This window comes from Diabrotica virgifera, chromosome 4 (genome assembly GCF_917563875.1).
Source record: "Diabrotica virgifera virgifera chromosome 4, PGI_DIABVI_V3a".
NCBI classification, from domain to species: Eukaryota; Metazoa; Arthropoda; class Insecta; order Coleoptera; family Chrysomelidae; genus Diabrotica; species Diabrotica virgifera.
Window position 1 is genome coordinate 106,663,162 of NC_065446.1, and position 18,094 is coordinate 106,681,255.

Sequence of the window (18,094 nt, forward strand, 5' to 3'; positions counted from 1 at the left end):
TACCCAACATCGTTTTTAATTATTACAAATATGATAACTCGTTTATTATTCATTTTCTGAAAAAAAGTTATTTTTCATAAAAAGCTTTGAAAGGTCTAAAATCTAAGACACAACCATGAGATATCAACTTTTATTAATTTTACGAGGTGTGTCAAAAAACATGAAATTCGCTCAAGATTATAGTACCTTTATATTTCACAATATTTCAATTAGAAGGATGTTATTTCATATTGAAACATAGTTTTTAATTCTAAACAACTTTTTTAATAACCGTTTTCAATATTGTGAAAAATAAAGGTACTTTACTCTTGAGTCAAATTCATATTTTTTGACATACCTCGTATAAAATTAATAAAATGTGATATCTGATGGTTGCATCTTTGGCCTTAGGACATTCAGAGCTTTTTATAAAGAATACCTTTTTTTCGTAAAAGTAATAATAAAAGAGTTATCGTATGTGTAATAAATAAAAACGAAGTTAGTATCAATAAATTTGAGAAAAATTTGGAAAATATCTTTTTCCAATTAGAAGGATGTAATTGCATATTTGATCTTAGTTTATATTTCCAAACAACTGTTCATAATAAGAATTTTCGATATTGAGAGAAATAAAGGTACTTTACTCTTGAACGAAGTTCATATATTTTGACATACCTCGTATAATATTGACAAAATTTGATATCTGATAATTGAATCTTAGGTTTTAGAGCATGCAGAACTTTTTATAAAGAATAACTTTTTTTCGTAAAATGCATAACAAAAAAGTTTGCCATATGTTTCCAACTTAAGTAGACACGCTGTATATATAATGTATTTTATAAATATTTTTATATATACAGTGTTCCTATACATCAAAGTCTGTCCGACTAGACACCGTGAATTTTCAGCTTGCTATTAATCAACTTTTTTTGGTACGCGCGATCCAGGTCTATTATAAAAATAGATGAAATACAGAAATAAAATTAAAAAATTAAAAATTTAAGAAATTATATAAAGTATCTACAAACTAAAAACATATTTGTTGTTTTTAGGTAAAATATGTATTATATCACCTTTATACTTTATTAAAAAATCCAAATTGTATAATTAGTATACTAATCAGTACATTCATTTGTCATTTTTAGGCTAAAATATGAAATAATTTTTATTTTATTGATTATACACTACAACGTACTCAATATTATTATATGTCATATAATAATGTTGTTAATTAATATATTTCGACAAGTAATTAAAATCGATTAATATGATTTATATAGGATAAAAAGGTATATATATATATATATATATATATATATATATATATATATATATATATATATATATATATATATATATATATATAGGGTGAGGCAGATAACTGACCTATTAGAAATATTTAGAGAACTAAAGGCAACAGAATCATGAAAATTGGAATGAAGGGGTTTTGAAGGGTGATCTATTTAAAGAAAATATTTTCATCAATTTGCATCAAAACTTCGTTTTTTTTAAATGGGACACCTTGTATATTTTTACATTTTTAGATTCTACTCGATGTCTTCTTTCTTAAAATATGTGGTTTTGTAATGTTATACAGGGTAGTTTAAAAGCTAATTACGTTTTTTTTTATTAATTTCGTAGCAACTTTCACACCCTGTAGAATTGTAGTAGTTGGATATCAAAAACTTTATTTATGTTAAAATGATTTTTAATATAGTCTACTATTATTAAAAATTATTAGTATAGCTAAATGTTAAATTTTAGTATACAGGGTTGGTCGAAACTCGGAATGAGGATTTTCTGAATATTCTTAAATGGAACACCCTGTATTTTAGTATTGCAATGAAAAGACATTTTATTGTACTTTTTTATTTCTTAAGCATTCCCTATACCTAAATGCTTTAGTTTGTGCTTAATTGTTAATCGCGCCAAGAATGTTAACTACGTAGGTATTTTGATAGCTCAACCATTATTGGCAATTTTAAAGATCAGTCAAGATTAATATGTATATATATATATATATATATATATATATATATATATAACAGCGCTAACAGGCCTTATAGGCCTACGGCTTCGAAATTCTGGATAATATTTCTCCATTCTTTTCGGTCCTCTGCACTCTTTCTCCAGTCCTTCACCCCGATTTCTTCCAAATCCCTCTCTGCAGCCTCTAACCATCTCTTCCTTGGGCGACCTCGTCTCCTTTTTCCCAATGCTCTGTCATTCAATATTCGTTTGACGTTTCTAGTTTCTGGCATTCGAGTAATATGTCCCAGCCATCTAACTCTTTGGGCTCGTATTTTTGACGTTATTTTTGGTCTCCCATACATCCTCATTACTTCTTCATTTGTTCGTCTCCTCCAGGTTTTCTCCGCTATCTGTATACCTCCAAAAATTTTTCTCAGGACCTTCCTTTCCCATATCTGTATCTTCTTCTCCTCTTGTTGATTAATTACCCACGTTTCGCTCGCATACAACACTGTGAGCCGTATTATCGTTTCATACATTCTGATTTTCGCGTTTATTGATACATTTTTTGCTTTTAATATCTTGTTTAAGGCACCCACAACTCGACTTCCCTTCAATAATCTTTTATCTATTTCTTCTTCTTCCCTTCCAGTACTGGTTACAGTCACTCCCAGGTATTCGAATTCTGCTACTTCCTTAAATTTATATTCACCTCCTTCTCCTTTCATTTTTATATAGTTATCCTCTTTATTTATATCTCCTTTCATTACCATGTATTGTGTTTTTCCTTGGTTGATTCTTAATCCATACCTTTTTTCTTCCGCTTCGAACTTTTGGAATATTTTTTGGAGATGTTCCTTTGTTCTTGTTAGGATGACTAGATCATCAGCGTAAGCTATAAACTGCTGTCTGTTGTTAAATATGGTACCGCTTGTACTAATTTTTATCCTTCTTACTATGTGCTCTAGTACCAAGTTAAATAAGTCTGTAGATAGAGGGTCACCCTGTTTCAGTCCTTTATTCACTGTGAATTGTTTTGAAAAATTTCCTTCCAAAGTTGTCCTGTTTTTTGTATTGTTGAGCGTCATTCTCACTAATTTAACCAGCTTTCCTGAAATACCCAAGGATCTCATTGCTTCATATAGCATATCTCGGTCTACTGAGTCGTAAGCCTGTTTAAAGTCAATGAACAACATGTGTAGTCCCAAATTTTGTTCGTAGCTGTTGTTCTGTATTAGTTTTAATAAACATATTTGATCTGTTGTTGATCTTCCTGGTCTAAAACCTCCTTGGTATTCTCCAATGATCTTATTTACCTCCTTTTGCAATCTATTTCGGATGATTTTTGCAAGTATTTTATAGGGTTCTAATAGCGATATTCCTCTATAATTTTCGCAACTTGTTCCATCACCTTTTTTGTAGATTGGACAGATGAGTGCATTGTTCCATTGTTGCGGCATTTCCTCTTTTTGCCAGACTGTTAATATTAGTCGGAAAATTTTTTCTTGCAGCTTTTCTCCTCCTGCTTTAAAAATCTCTGCCGGAATTCCGCTTTCTCCTGCGCTTTTGTTACTTTTTTGCTTCAATATTGCTTCTTTTACTTCTTGTAGTGTAGGTTCTTCTTCACGTTGTTGTTCTGTGTTATCCTGTTCATGTTGTTTTGTTTTCTGGGGTTCTGCTTGTTTATTTGCATTTAATAGTTCTTCAAAATACTCCGCCCATCTGTTCAATTTTTCTGTTGTTTCTCCTAAAAGCACACCGTCTGTACCTCTACAATAACTTGTTTTACTCTTTGCAGTTCCTCAGGATTTTTTTACTTCTTGGTAGAAATTTCTTATTTCCTTGTTTATGTATGATTCTTCTATTGTTTTCAACTGTTTGTCAAGATGTTCTCTTTTCTTTTTTCTGCAGATTTGTTTTACTTCTCTTCTTGCCATTTTATATTTTTCTGTAGTATCCTGTGTATTATTTTTGTCTTTTTCTATTTTTGCTTTATTTCTACGTATCAATGCTATTTTACAATCCTCGTCAAACCAGTCTCTTCGTTTCTCTGCTTGTACTTTTCCTAGACATAGTTCCGTTGCTTCTGTCATCGCTATCTGTATATTCCTCCATTCTTCATCAATATCTTCTGCGGTGGGGTAACGAAGTCTTTTATTTATCTCTGCCACAAATCTGTTTGCCGTTTTTTCTTCTTTAAGTAATTCTATCTTGTATGTTAATCTTTCTTTTGCTGTTCTTGGGTTTCTTGGCAGCTCTTGTTTAAGTTTGGCTGTCGTTAGAATATGATCGCTATTGGTATCTGCCCCTCTGTAACTTCTGGAATCGGTAATTGCTCTGATATGTTTACTTTCTATTAATACGTGGTCTATCTGGTTTTTTGTTCTTCCATCTGGAGATATCCAAGTTATCTTATGAATATCCTTATGGTCAAATCTTGTGCTTACAATTTTCATTTTATTTTCTGTTGCAAATTCAATTAATTTTTTCCCATTTTCATTCGATTCCTTATGCAAACTTTTTCCACCCGTTATACTTCTGTAAATCTCTTCTCTTCCTATTTTGGCATTCATATCTCCTACGATTATCTTTATGTCATATTTCTGAATTTTATCCATCAAATTACTTAGCTTCTCATAGAACTCTGTCTTGGTTTCTAGGTCTTTTTCTTCAGTGGGGGCATGTGCATTAATGATGCTAATTTTTCTGTACTTTCCTCTTATTCTTAAATAACATATTCTATCTGATATTGCTTGGAAGTCTATAACTAATTTAATTATTTTTTCTGTCACCATAAATCCAACTCCAAATATCTGTTTGTCCCGCCACTCTTAAAAAAGGTTCTTTTTCCTATTTTGACTATTTCAGTTCCCAACTGTTTTGTTTCTTGTAAGGCCAGGATGTCTACTTTGTAATTCTCCATAATATTATCTAAATTTTTTAAGGCACCCTCTTCGTACGTACTTCGTACATTCCAGGTTCCAATTTTTATTATTTCCTCAGGTTTTTCCTTATTTGTATCGTTTTTTTCTCATTTTCCAAAGTCGTTATTCCTTTTTTTGCCATGTCAATACCATATTTCAGCCGCTGTTCTTCGTTTATTAGTTTTTTGAATTTTCTATCAGCTGTTCTCTCTCCTCGTCCCATATCCAGATTTTGCCATTTACTATTAATTTCTTGTAGCCGATTTTCGTTTGCTTACCTTTGCTTCTTTCTTCCTTTGCTATTTTAGTTATTTCCTTTTGTATTTCTTTTTCTTTCGATGTCAAATCGTTGTTTATATAGATACGGTCTTTATGCTGTTTTAGTTCATTTTTCTTGTTTAGGATTTCCATTTTATCCGTGAAAGTTTCTGTCTCTATTGCGCATACTGTTTCTCCTATTTTTGTTGCACTTCTTAGTTTTATTTGTGTTTGCAACTCTTGGGCTATGAAATTTTCCATTTCTTCTTTTAATTTCTTATCATCATTTGTTTGTACCTTCAGCCCAGTTACGATCAAGCTTTTCTTTTTGCTAAATTTCTCCAGTTGCTCCATTTTTTCATGTAGCAATTATACTTCTTTTTTTAGTTTTTGATTCTCTACTTTTACATCCATTAACTCTTTATTGGTTTGTTGTTGTTCTTTTCTTATTTGTTTTATTTCCTGAAGCATTTCATCATTTTTAGTCATGAGCTCTCTCATCATCGTAATCATAACATTTTCCATGTCTTCCTTTTTTTCGTTGCCTGCTTTGCTTGGTGACCGTTTTGTAATTTTACTTCTATTAAAACAATCATCCAAGTTTTCTCTTTTGCGTTTCGTTTCGTCATCGGTTTCACTTCCTGTGTCATTATCCTTTCTTTCCATTTTCTAAGAGTGCCCCGCTAAATGTTACAATTAGAAAAATCTGTATAGAATACAATATAAATATAAGGTTAGTTTAAAAATAAACCTATATTAGACACAATCTATAAACTTAATTTAGAAATTAACTTTAAGCCAGTTCGTAATCACCGTAAAAATTAAAATTATTGATTTTTAATTCTCGCATTATTTTAGATTTATTTAAGTCCGACTCTGCACTGCGAAAAGAAATCAAGTCTGTTTGACCCATCAAAACTTGAATTTCTTATCAGTGGTTTTATTTTATTTATATTGTTCGAATAATTATTGGCATCTAAATTACCTGTTTACAGTAAATAATGGAGAGATCTTACTTTTTCGATGCTTTGGACGATTTATTTTCACTCACTAGTGCACTTGTACTTTTATTTACACACTGTGTTAACTTGGCGATTTATCTATTCGTAATTCCAATGGAAATTGGATTATTCACGGAACAGACGTTAATCAAACCTCACAATTTGCCTACCAGGTCCGGATTATTAATATGTATTTATTTCCGAAAAATTATTTGTGATTGAATATTTTCACGGCCAACCTAATAAAATTTCACGTATTTTTTGTTGAAATTAATGTTTGGCTTGAATCACCAATAACTCACAAATTAAAGCAGTTAGGTATAGGGAATGCTTAAGAAATAAAAAAGTAGCATAAAATATCATTTCATTACGATAATAAAATATAGGGTGTTCCATTTAAGAAAACTCAGAAAATACTATTTCCGAGTTTCGACCAACCCTGTATAGTCCAATTCAACATTTAGCTATACTAACAATTTTTAACAATAGTAGACTATACTAAAAATCATTTGAACATAAATAGAGTTTTTGATGCCAAACTACTACAATTCTACAGGGTGTGGATGTTGCTAGCAATTTAAGAAAAAAAACCTAATTATCTTTTAAACTAAACTGCATAACATTACAAAACCTCATATTTTAAGAAAGAAGACATCCAGGAGAATCCAAAAATGTAAAATATACAGGATGTTCCATTTAAAAAAACGAAGTAATAAGCCACTTCCGGTATAACCGGAAGTAGCAAATCGATGAAAATATTTTCATTAAAGAGATCACACTTCAAAACCCCTTCATTCCAATTTTCATGATTCTGGTTCCTTTAGTTCTCGAGATATTTCTAATAGGACTTTTATCTGCCTCACCCTGTATATGTTATCTGTATAATAAGCAAGTACAGTTACAAGTTATAAACTAATAATTAATAATGCATATTATGCAATAGTCGAATCCAAAGGGCCGGTACAGTTAACTAACCGGAGTTTAATCGAGAAAATACCGGCCCTAAGAATAACAGACTTCATAAATGGAATTATAATTATTACCTATAATTATAATAATAATTAAAATTGCATTTATTAAGTCTGATATTCTTACGGTCGGTATTTTCTGTCCTGATAGACACCGGCCCTACCTAGCGTCACCAAATTAAAATTTGGTAACACGAATACTAATCCACAGCGGCTTCAGAGCCATCGTGCCCGCAAAATTTTCAGAGACGATCCAGTCCTGACCGATACAAAGATCCTACCATCGTTGCCACTCACAGTACTGGTAACGGCGGGGCGCACGGTAAGGGCACAGTATATGGAACCTCTTTATACTGTGGTAAGGGCGTATTTATAATAACGTGCAACCGATTTTACATAAACTCGCTGATATTTTCGTGCGTCTAGTTGGCTATTTTACTGAATTAGGTAGATACTATTAACAAATATTTCTATTTTTTAAAAATAGATAAATGGAATTATTTCATAGTAGTCATAAAATATTTATTTACAAATTTTAACTGTTACCAATGGTAACAATGGTTACATGGACGCTTCGCCAATGCTCAAAATTGATTAAGAACAGCTCAAGAGGCCTAATAAAAGAAGAAGCAGAAGAATAAGGATAAAATTTACTTATTTTTTTACGAGGAATCCAAATCTGCAATAAAAAGAAAAAGTTTCAATTTAACTCGCCTTCAGGAAGTAATGGCTGGTAATGGTGTGGAGTCGTATTTAGTGTAATTCTATAGACTTTTAAAAATATCGAACATGTGTTTTTCAGTTTTTCGATCTCATGTAAACTTCGCGAAATATTTGACCGCCCTGCTTCGTTTGGCACACCCGGTATACACACACGAATTTAACCTTTTTGCACTCGCAAATGCTATTTTATATTAAACTTTTATCTTTCTTTTTAAACGTATCAGCGATTTACCATAATGTAAATATGATTTTATTAAAACTTCTTTATCGAAACTATTATTACTTCATTGTTTTTTTACCACTTAAGGGAACGCAAAAAGTAAAATACCTACAAAATCAACCTCTCTCTCTCTTTGTCCTAAAGGCTTATAAACTATTGGAAATGCATTTTTACAGTACAGGATTTTTATACGAGAATAACAGTTGGGAATCTCGATTTTTTGTCGAACATCATCGCTTAAGTCATATAAATCAGTCCATTTTTCCGTGAAAACTGCCTTTTTGTAGTTTCCTTTTTATGGATTTTTATGAGCGAGTACCTCTTCAACGTCCAGCAGTAATCAGTCATCATTCTAATATCTCATCTTCCTTGGTAACGTTTCTCCATCTCCTTTATGTCTTGATGGAACCTCTCTCCATCATACGTTGACATAAATATGTTTCTTCCTTATGGAGTCTTCAGCAACTTTTCCTTATGGAGTCTTTTGCCTACAACAAGGTGGTGGTCATTTTGAACAATTACTATAGTTTTAATAAGTTATTTTCAAAAAAAAATTTCTGTTTTTTTTTAATTTTTAAGATAGTTCGTTGATAGAAGTTATGTATTTTTGTAGACTCTTTATTATTTATTCAATAATAATTATATATTTATTTATTAAGCGCAATAGGCCTTGTAGACCTATGGCTAAAATGTTTACATTTCTAATTACGTAAATAATAAATAACTTTATATAACTTACTTATCTTATAAATTTTATTTAATTACACTTCAGTCTATTTATACACTCCTTCACCAGCTCCCACCATCTCCTTCTGTCCAATTCTAGTTCTTTCCATCTCTCAATGTTACTTTTCCCAAAGTCTTCATACACACTGTCCTTCCATCTTTTCCTTGGTCTGCCTTTCCTTGCCTTTTTTTATTGGTCTCCGTGGGACTACCATTTTGGGCATTCGTTTACTTCCCATTCTCTCGATGTGTCTAAAATACCGTATTCTCTGTGCTTTGATCGTCGTCGTTCTTTATTGGTTCTTCTTCTCCACTGACCTTCTATTTTCACACCTCCATATATTGGTTTTTGCATCTTTCTCTCCCATCTTTCTAAAAGGTCTGTTTCTGGCTTTTTGAGCACCCATGTTTCGCATGCGTATGCTATTGTAGGTCTGATAACAGTCTTATAAATTCTTATTTTTGTTTTTCTTGATACGTATTTGGATTTCAATAATGTGCGTAATGCTTCATATTTTTTATTTCCTTTAGCTATTCTTGCCTTTATCTCCCCTTCTTCATGACCATTTTCATCTATTTTGGCTCCCAGGTAAATAATTTCTTTGGCTCTTTTGAACGAGTATGTTTTTTCTCCATCTATTTGTACTAGGATGTTATTTTCTTTTTCTTTTTGGATATCTCACATTATCATATACTTTGTGTTTTCTTCATCTATTTTAAGTCCGAATTTTTGGCTTCTGTTATGTTTTTCATTAACTTTTGTAGTTCTTTTTTGCTTGTTGCTAATAACGTCAGATCATCTGCAAATGCTACGTATTTGTAGTCGTTTTTAAATATCGTTTCTTGCATGTTTATTCCGCTTTTCCTGATTATTCCTTCCAATGTTAGATTGAATGCAGTTGTTGATAGTGGGTCTCCTTGTCGTAATCCTTCCTTGGTTTCAAACTTGGATGTATACCCTTTCCATGCTATTTCGTTTGTTGTGTTTTCCATCGTCATCTTTACCATCCTCACAATTTTACTTGGTATTCCCAATTCTTTAATCAGTTCGTAAATCTGCTGTCTGTTTACTGTATCGCAGGCCTGCTTAAAGTCGATGAACAAAGCGTATAGTACTGTTTTATGTTCGTAACAGGTAGTCTGTATTTCTTTTAAGGCAAATATTTGGTCCGCCGTTGACCGTGTTTCTAAAATCTGCCTGGCATTCTCCCTATATTTTTTCCGAATATTGATTTAGCCTTTTTCTTATACTTGGTGCCAAGATTTTGCAAACTATTTCTAGTAGTGTGATAGTTTTCGCATAGCATTCTATCACCTTTTTTATGTATAGGGCATATCCTTGCTATGGTCCACTCTTCTGGCATTTTTTCTACTTCCCATATTCTTTTTATCAGGTGAAGAGTACAGGGGAAAAACAAGGAATGTCACTTTTTCATTAATTTTGGCTTTTCTCGCCATGTGGTAGCAAAAACTGAGTACTATCGACTATAGTATTTTTACTACAAAAACGTTATTACGTAGGTCAAAATTTTTGACGTAAGAGAACTGTCAAAACATTAGAATGTGACTTTTCATTATTACTATGTTTATTATAAACACGGCAATAATGAAAAGTCACATTCTAATGTTTTGACAGTTCTCTTACGTCAAAAATTTTGACCTACGTAATAACGTTTTTGTAGTAAAAATACTATAGTATATCGATTCAGAACAATAAATAGAAAAATCAGTCTATATAAATTTTCTAAGCTTTTGTATCAAGTCGAAGGACCAGGATTGTCCGCACCCCACTGGACAAAAATAAGGAATGTTAGCAAATTTTTGGTACATTATTAAATTAATAAATTAATATAGATTCATATTATATTCAGATTATAGAATAAGAATTGCTAGTATTCTGCTAAGAAACTCATAAGTAGATTTTAGGTATCAAAAGAATTAAACCTTTATTGGTGTTTATCTCAATATGTATAAAATTTGACATTCCTTGTTTTTCCCCTGTACTCTTCAGGTCATATATCTCTTTTTGTAGTCTTTTTCCTCCTGATTTTATCATTTCGGCCAATATTTCTGTTATTATGTCATTAATAATTAAAGGTGGATATTTGTTATGAATTATTTGCAGCCATAATAAAAAAAAACTCTGAAATGTTAATATTTTACCAATATAGATTAAATAATGGTATCATATTAATTAAAATTAAGTTACATTTTAATTTTTTTTACTTCGAGCTTCGCAATTCACAAAATTTTAGAATACAAATTCAAAATTTCACCAGAGAAGTCATTTTGCCGAAAATTCTAAGTTTACCACTAAATTTGGTTTCTCGTCTTTTTTCAAATGCGAAATCCATTTTAAAAAAATTTAATATACAGGGTGTTTTTTGGGTTGGAACATTTTTCCATTATTTTTTAATCCGGTCCTGGATTTTTTTTATAATCATCAATAAATTATTTGATTGAACACCTTAAAGAATATTCGTGTGTTAAATATTAAATACATATACAGTGTGGTTAACAAGTTATAAGTTGTATTTCAATTTTTTTTCTACTTCAAGTTCTCGCAATTCACATAATTTCAGAATTCAAATTCAAAATTTTACTAGAAAATTCATTTTGCCGGAAATTCAAAGTATTAGAGTACTAAATTTAGTTTTTCATCCTCTTTCAAATATTGCAAAATCCATTAAAAAAAAATTAATGTACAGTGTGTTGTTTTTGGGTCGGAACATTTTCCAATATTTTTTAATTCGAACCTGGATTTTTTTCAATTGTAAAAAAATTCATTGATTGTACACCTTAAAGAGTATTTGCGTGCCAAATAAGAAATAAATATACAGTGTGGTTAAAAAGTTATGAACCAAATAAGAAAATGGTCAAATAGATAAAACACCCTGTATCTTTGTTATTATTAAAGAAACTTGCCTAAACCCGGGCCCATTCCTAAAGCGGGCCCCTAGGTTGATATTTAGGTACGGTACAGTTGCAAGGCGGCAACACTGTTAAACATTAAGTCCCTTGTGAGACCAAAGCACGGCCGACCATTGCAGTCGCTGTCGTAACTTGTTTTAGATATCTTTAGTGAATAAGCTAAATCTTATGTTGGAAAATTGCTTTTAGTTTGTGGTGCCGAGTGCCGGGATTTGATATTATATTGGTAAGTGATTTAACCATTATATTATTTTAAAGAGGACATTACAAGCTACTGATTTACGATGTAACATTTGGCTTTACTTAATTTTTAAAATAAGAAATTTGATATTTAAATTTTAGTTAACCGCTGCTTAATCCGGGCCCCCCAAAATTTCTTAATGTGGGCCCCCCTTTTGTCTTGTAACATTGAAATTGATAGATACTATTTTGCAGATATTATGCCGTATTAACCCTATACCAAGAATTAAGAAACGAGCTTCTACTAGAGGATAGAAGTTCAGCAACCAGTTCAGTACTTATAACTTCTTCTCCTTACAAATTGCCATTAGAAGAGGCTGCAACAATTAAAAAGGAGAAAGTAACTAAGGCCAATAAACAACCCACACGTGGTAAAGGTCGTGGTTCAAAATGTCTCCTGTTGGAAAGAAAAGAGAAAGCTAACAACAATTTTAAGTTCAAAGGAAAATCTAGCTCCAGTGAAACTCGAGCGACACCATATCCTCAGGTTCTTTTGAGTTAGAAATTCCACCAGGTTTGTCTTCCGTCACAGTGAAGACGTCACTTGATTTGCTGTGTTAAATTGTTAGATAACTGCAAAGAAGAGCGTTAAGTTAAATTCCTTATGTGTTCCCTCTGGGCTCACGTTGAGTGTGCAGGGGCAGAAGAAAGTACAGGGGCACTACATATACGACTATTGTCGTACTTGAATGTCAAGTATTAAATTTTGAATGTAAAATTATAATTTTGTTCATTTTAATTGTTAGTGTTATTATTTTTAAGTTTTTCCTAAAATTTTCTCTAATATTTTTTTAGGGGCCCACATTAGGAAACATTACTCAAACTCACAAAAATGCAATGTTCGAGAAAAAAATTTTCACGCCTACAAAACTTAATAAAAAAATATAAATAAAATGGACACCTATGTAGAACATAATAAGATATATATTGGAAAAAAATTTTATTTTTTTTTCAAATTTGAATTTTTTAAAATTCAAAAACAAAGTGAGGGCCCGTGTTTAGGCAACTTCCTCTACAGTTAACTCTTTCTACAGTTAACGTATGTTACTTTCCCAATGAAAGACCCCGTATTATAACCATAGAAGATTATCTATCTGCTATCCACGTAATATGGAGCACGATTTACGGAATATATAGAAGAACGTTATGATAAATAATCAATAATAATAAATAAATACACTGTTTTTTCGTATTGCGTTGTTTAGATAATTGTTTATTTAAAAGAGATTTTAATTGTTTATTTAAAAAAGATAATTTGGCAAGTAGGTATTTTGTTTTGGCTGAAGTCTCTTATTTTACTTTTTTTGTCAAACCAATTAAATTAAAAGTTGACCTTAGCGCCCAAGGATTGGTATGTAGCATTTTTGTTGTGAGATTTGGATAAGCATATCAACACCTGAATTAAATTAAGTGAGTGGTACTCAAATGTCTTGTCAATGTTTTTCATATTAACAGATAGTCTCATATCTGGTTATTTAGACTAAAAATTTTAAAAATTATTTGAATATGAATGAATTTTAATCAGAAGCATTTAATCTTCGTTCTTTTGGCCTTATAACCCTGGTTTACTTTTGAATATCTGTGTGTTTGCTTCCATTCTATCTCTACATAATATGTCTTACTCGGAATTTGTACAACCAAGTCGCTTTGTATCTTCCTCATTTCTCTCTTTCTATTTTTCTTTTTAACAGCTTTGTATTGTTTTTGTAAACTTTATTTTTTAATACACAACCATATCAGAGAATATGTCAGAGAACTATATCTATCCTATTCTACAAGTAAAATTAACTCACTTGCTTTTGAAGAGGCTTCAGTTAGTTTGTGCAGTATAGGTAAGTTCTTTTTTATATTTACTCATTTCTAATTGTCAGTGACGCTGGCGAAATCATGACAAATCTCTATTAGAGAAAAACTGATCAGTTGTCCTTAGAACTGAAGCTTCGCTTCTGTAAAAGACTGTGGGCTGGATTACTGTTCGGTATAATCTCAATGTTGCATCTATGGACATGTTATTTACTCTTAGTATAGTAGTTTGTGTATGGTTCTTGTAATCTTCCTTCTTCTCGAAATTGACTTATCAATTTCTTGGCTTTCTTCCTTCTTCCCCTTTACTTGTTAGGGCTATTCCTAGATACTCAAACTCAGACACCTTTTTGAAGCGATATTTTTTACTTTCGTTGTTTGTGGCAGTCTTCAGTTGTGTGTCTTGATATGTGATCTTCCCCATTTCCGTAGTCGATATAGAGCAGGGGTTTACAATATGCGAGGCATATTTTTGTGTCCCGCGAGAGTATTTACAAAACTAAGAAATATACTTTTTTAAGATTTGACAAAACAGGATACATACTATTTCGTATAATAACAGCGGGACTTAGGAAACTAACCTCCCTCCGCTATACTCTCAGAATAATAGACATTTTTAGTTTTGATTGCATAAACCTATTATTACCTATTGCGGTCCGCACCCAGACCAAAAGTTTCTAGTTTGGCTTTCGATACCTTGTAACTTGGAAACTCCTGATATAGAGTTTGGAATAAAATTTATAAAAACATACTGTAGTTTACAAATAAAAAATGTTTATATATTAAGATCAAATGAATGTTTTTCTCAATTAATATTTTAAATCTAACAAATAATTTTCGCCGAATTAACCCGACTTGACTGCGTTATCTATTGGTAGGTACTTTATTTTTTTGCGAAACTTATACAATAACACGCGTGGCCATTGCTTAATTTGTTTAAACAAAAACAGTGTGATCGGCTTTTTGCAAATTTCGAAGATTTTGAAAACGGATATACGAAGTTACAGAAGAATATTTATCTTATCTGCAGCAGCGAGGAAAAGCTGCACAGATAATGACGTTGAACCAGGTTCTGAGGTTCGAGGCTCTTCAACCAGGATATTCTTCTTCATCCTGAACTCCTATTTATAAACATTTTCCTTGCAGGATGGCTTGTAGGAGGGCATATCTGGATTCATTTCGCATAATGTGTCCGAAGTATTGTAACTTTCGAGATTTGATTGTTGCTCTCGGTTCTTCTTCATTTTTCTGGACCTCCTCATTTGGGACTCGGTCAGTCCACGGAACTTTGAGTGTGCTCCGATATAGTCACTTCTCAAATGCTTCCAATTTCCTGCACATATCATCGTTTAAGGTCCACGATCCAACAGTATAAATAAGGACAGCGAACAGTGGCATCGCAGTATTCTTACACCGAGAGAACAATTTCTTCTCTTCTAAAACAGTGATTTCTTTGAGCTATCTTTCTTAAAAGTTACCATATCATATTAACTTAAACATACCGCTTCACATATAAAGAAACGAGTTTTTTAAACACAACTCGATAATTTCTTACAGATAATTTCTTCAATACTAAGAAATGCATTAATGGTTACATTTTCATTTCCTTTTCCTAAAGTTTTTGTTTCTTAAATTGAAAACTACAAATATTTTGCAGTATAAGAAATATATGTAAAGTTAATCCATATTTATATTTGTGAACAAGAAATTTTCTTGCAATCAATAAATATTTTAAACCACAAGAAATAATTCTTCAGAAATACCCTCTGTAGTAATTGTGGTTATTAAATAAAAGCTTTATCATTAATGCCGAAATGTTACTTGCAAAGAGATTTTCTTCCACAAAAGAGTTGCGCAGTAACCATTATTCACTATTTGTGAATTGTGATTCAATCCCAGTGTTTGACAAGATGGCGTGGCATTAGTTCATTTTCATAGATGGTTTTGGATTTGTTGGTTTTCTTTAAAATCTAAGGGATAGTTTGAAGGTACGTACATGTACATATGTAATAAATAAAAGTAAATTGAATAATTTAAGATGTAATAATAATATTGTTACATATCCGAATATGTAGTTCTAAAACAAACTTAATAGTATCTTTATATGCATTTTAGATATCTATAATGATGGACAACTCCGAAAGAAAGGATCTTATTCTAACTGGGAAATAAGCCACAATTTAACTTAAAAAATGATTTTATTGACGTTTCGACTTCCACCTCAGAGAGAATAATATAATATAAAGCTTCAGAACAATATTGAAAGGAGCTATTAACCAACTAGGGGCTTCCATAAATGGTAGAACTGTATAGAGGTTAGTTCCTTTATAAAAATGTGTATACTTATGTATAAACTATAATATGTTTCTTGAATGTATCGTCTTCTATATACAATCCTACAATTCAACGTTATATCAAACATGGCGTGTGCTTTATTTGTCATAAAGAAATATTACTTAGTCTAAAAGAAACATCTTAACGGTTAAAAACTTTTATTGACGAAAACTGAACTAGTTAATAGGTATAAAATAACTTAAGATGTAAACTAATAATACTTTCCTGTAATAAAATTTCTGAATGATTAGGTTTGCTGTCTCTTTTAGATTATATAAATAAACAAAATTACAATATATGTCTGCTTCAATGTTTTACATTGGTTGTATTTTTTTCTTATTTTAGCTAAACAATGTCTATTGTGTGATATTATACAGATAAATGATTAATATTTCATATACAAAAAGAAAAAAAGTAACAAAGATGGTAGGATAAATAAAGCCATGTTTGAACTAAATATGATTGATTATTATTTGTTAAAATGCCAAGAAATGTTTTTGGATTGTAGACTGTTTTACTGATACCTATCGTTCTTATACCAAAAATTAATAGTTTTTATGTGGGCCCGTGTATTTGTTTTTTTTTTGTATTTCCTTTTGTCAAAATAAGTAATATGTACTTAATAAGTACATATAATATATCCTTATAATACATCCTTATAATATATATATATATATATATATATATATATATATATATATATATATATATAATATATCCTTATAAAAATTATTTTATTAAAGTAAGTTTACTCTTTCTACATAACGGTTTTGTTTTAGGTAATTGCTGATATACAAAGTGCTATTAACAAAAAAAAAAAGGAAAAATTACGGAAGTTGGATTTGCCTCTGCATCCTTTTATTATTGTATAGAAGCCAGTGGTTTAAGAGTGGAGAAATTATTTGTATGTATTAATATCTAACGTTTTATATCCTGTTTTTATTATCTAATAAAGAATAATTTTACCTTAGCAGAATGATTTATTTCGCCGTATGTAATATCACTTTATTTTTAAGAAATGTAACTTAATTCTAAATGTACAATTATATCTGCGACATATATTTCTTAACATTAAATACTTTAATTAATAATGGTAAAATAACAATATTCCTTACTAAGAAATATTATTGCTCAGAAAGAAGAGTTTTGTAATGCCAAGAAAATATATTCTTATGACAATTATAATTTCTTTCTGACAAATGGGTTTGCAGTTTGCAAGAAAGTGATAGTTCAATCATGTTTAAGATACATTTCTTTGGGTATATTAAAATTTATTTGAAATATTTTAGAAAATTATATCTTACATACAATGATATATTTCTTAGGCAATGTGCCAAGTCGATCTTTCTTAAATATTAATAAAGTTTCTTTGTCAAGAATTTTTTTCTCTCGGTGTACTTTTATACCTAGAGGGAGGTTGTGGCCATTGAAGAAGGCCCCCATCCGGTTGAAGGTACTGGTAGAACTAGCTTTTCCGATGGGCACTCTCTCTCTCTACACTCTTTCTACAGGGCATTACTCTTTCTACAGGGGTTTGGTTTACAAAGGGTTGACCTTCTGTTATCTTTTTATTGCTTATGATCATATAAGCTTTGTCTTATTTACATTTACATTGGGTCCATATTGTTAACTGTAATACGTGATTTTGTTTATGAGACTCACTAGGTCTTCTAGGTTGTCCGCGAATATTATGGTGTCATCTGCATATCTGATGTTGTTTAGCCGGTACCTATTTAGTAGAATACCTTTTTCAGTTTCGTGCAAAGTTTCGATAAATATTCTTTCAGAGTATATATTGAAGATTAGAGGAAACAAAATACATCCTTGGCATGCTCGAAGCATGATTTTCACATATTCGGTTTGTTCACCTTCAACTCTGAGATTTACGGTCTGATTCCAGTAAAGCTTTCTAATTATTTTCAGATCTTGGCCGTTAATTCCACCTCCTTTTAATATGTATTTGCATAATCTTAGCGTGCTGTACTCAATCAAACGCTTTCTGGTAATCAACAAGAC

General features: G+C 31.0%; 1 long non-coding RNA gene across 1 annotated transcript; it reads left to right on the top strand.

Moving 5' to 3' along the window:
- Positions 1 to 11,731: 11,731 nt before the first annotated feature.
- Positions 11,732 to 12,680, top strand: LOC114325656 (uncharacterized). Its single transcript, XR_003651714.2, has 2 exons — positions 11,732 to 11,927; positions 12,137 to 12,680. It is a non-coding gene; the product is annotated as an uncharacterized LOC114325656 (long non-coding RNA).
- The last annotated feature ends 5,414 nt before the right edge of the window (positions 12,681 to 18,094 follow it).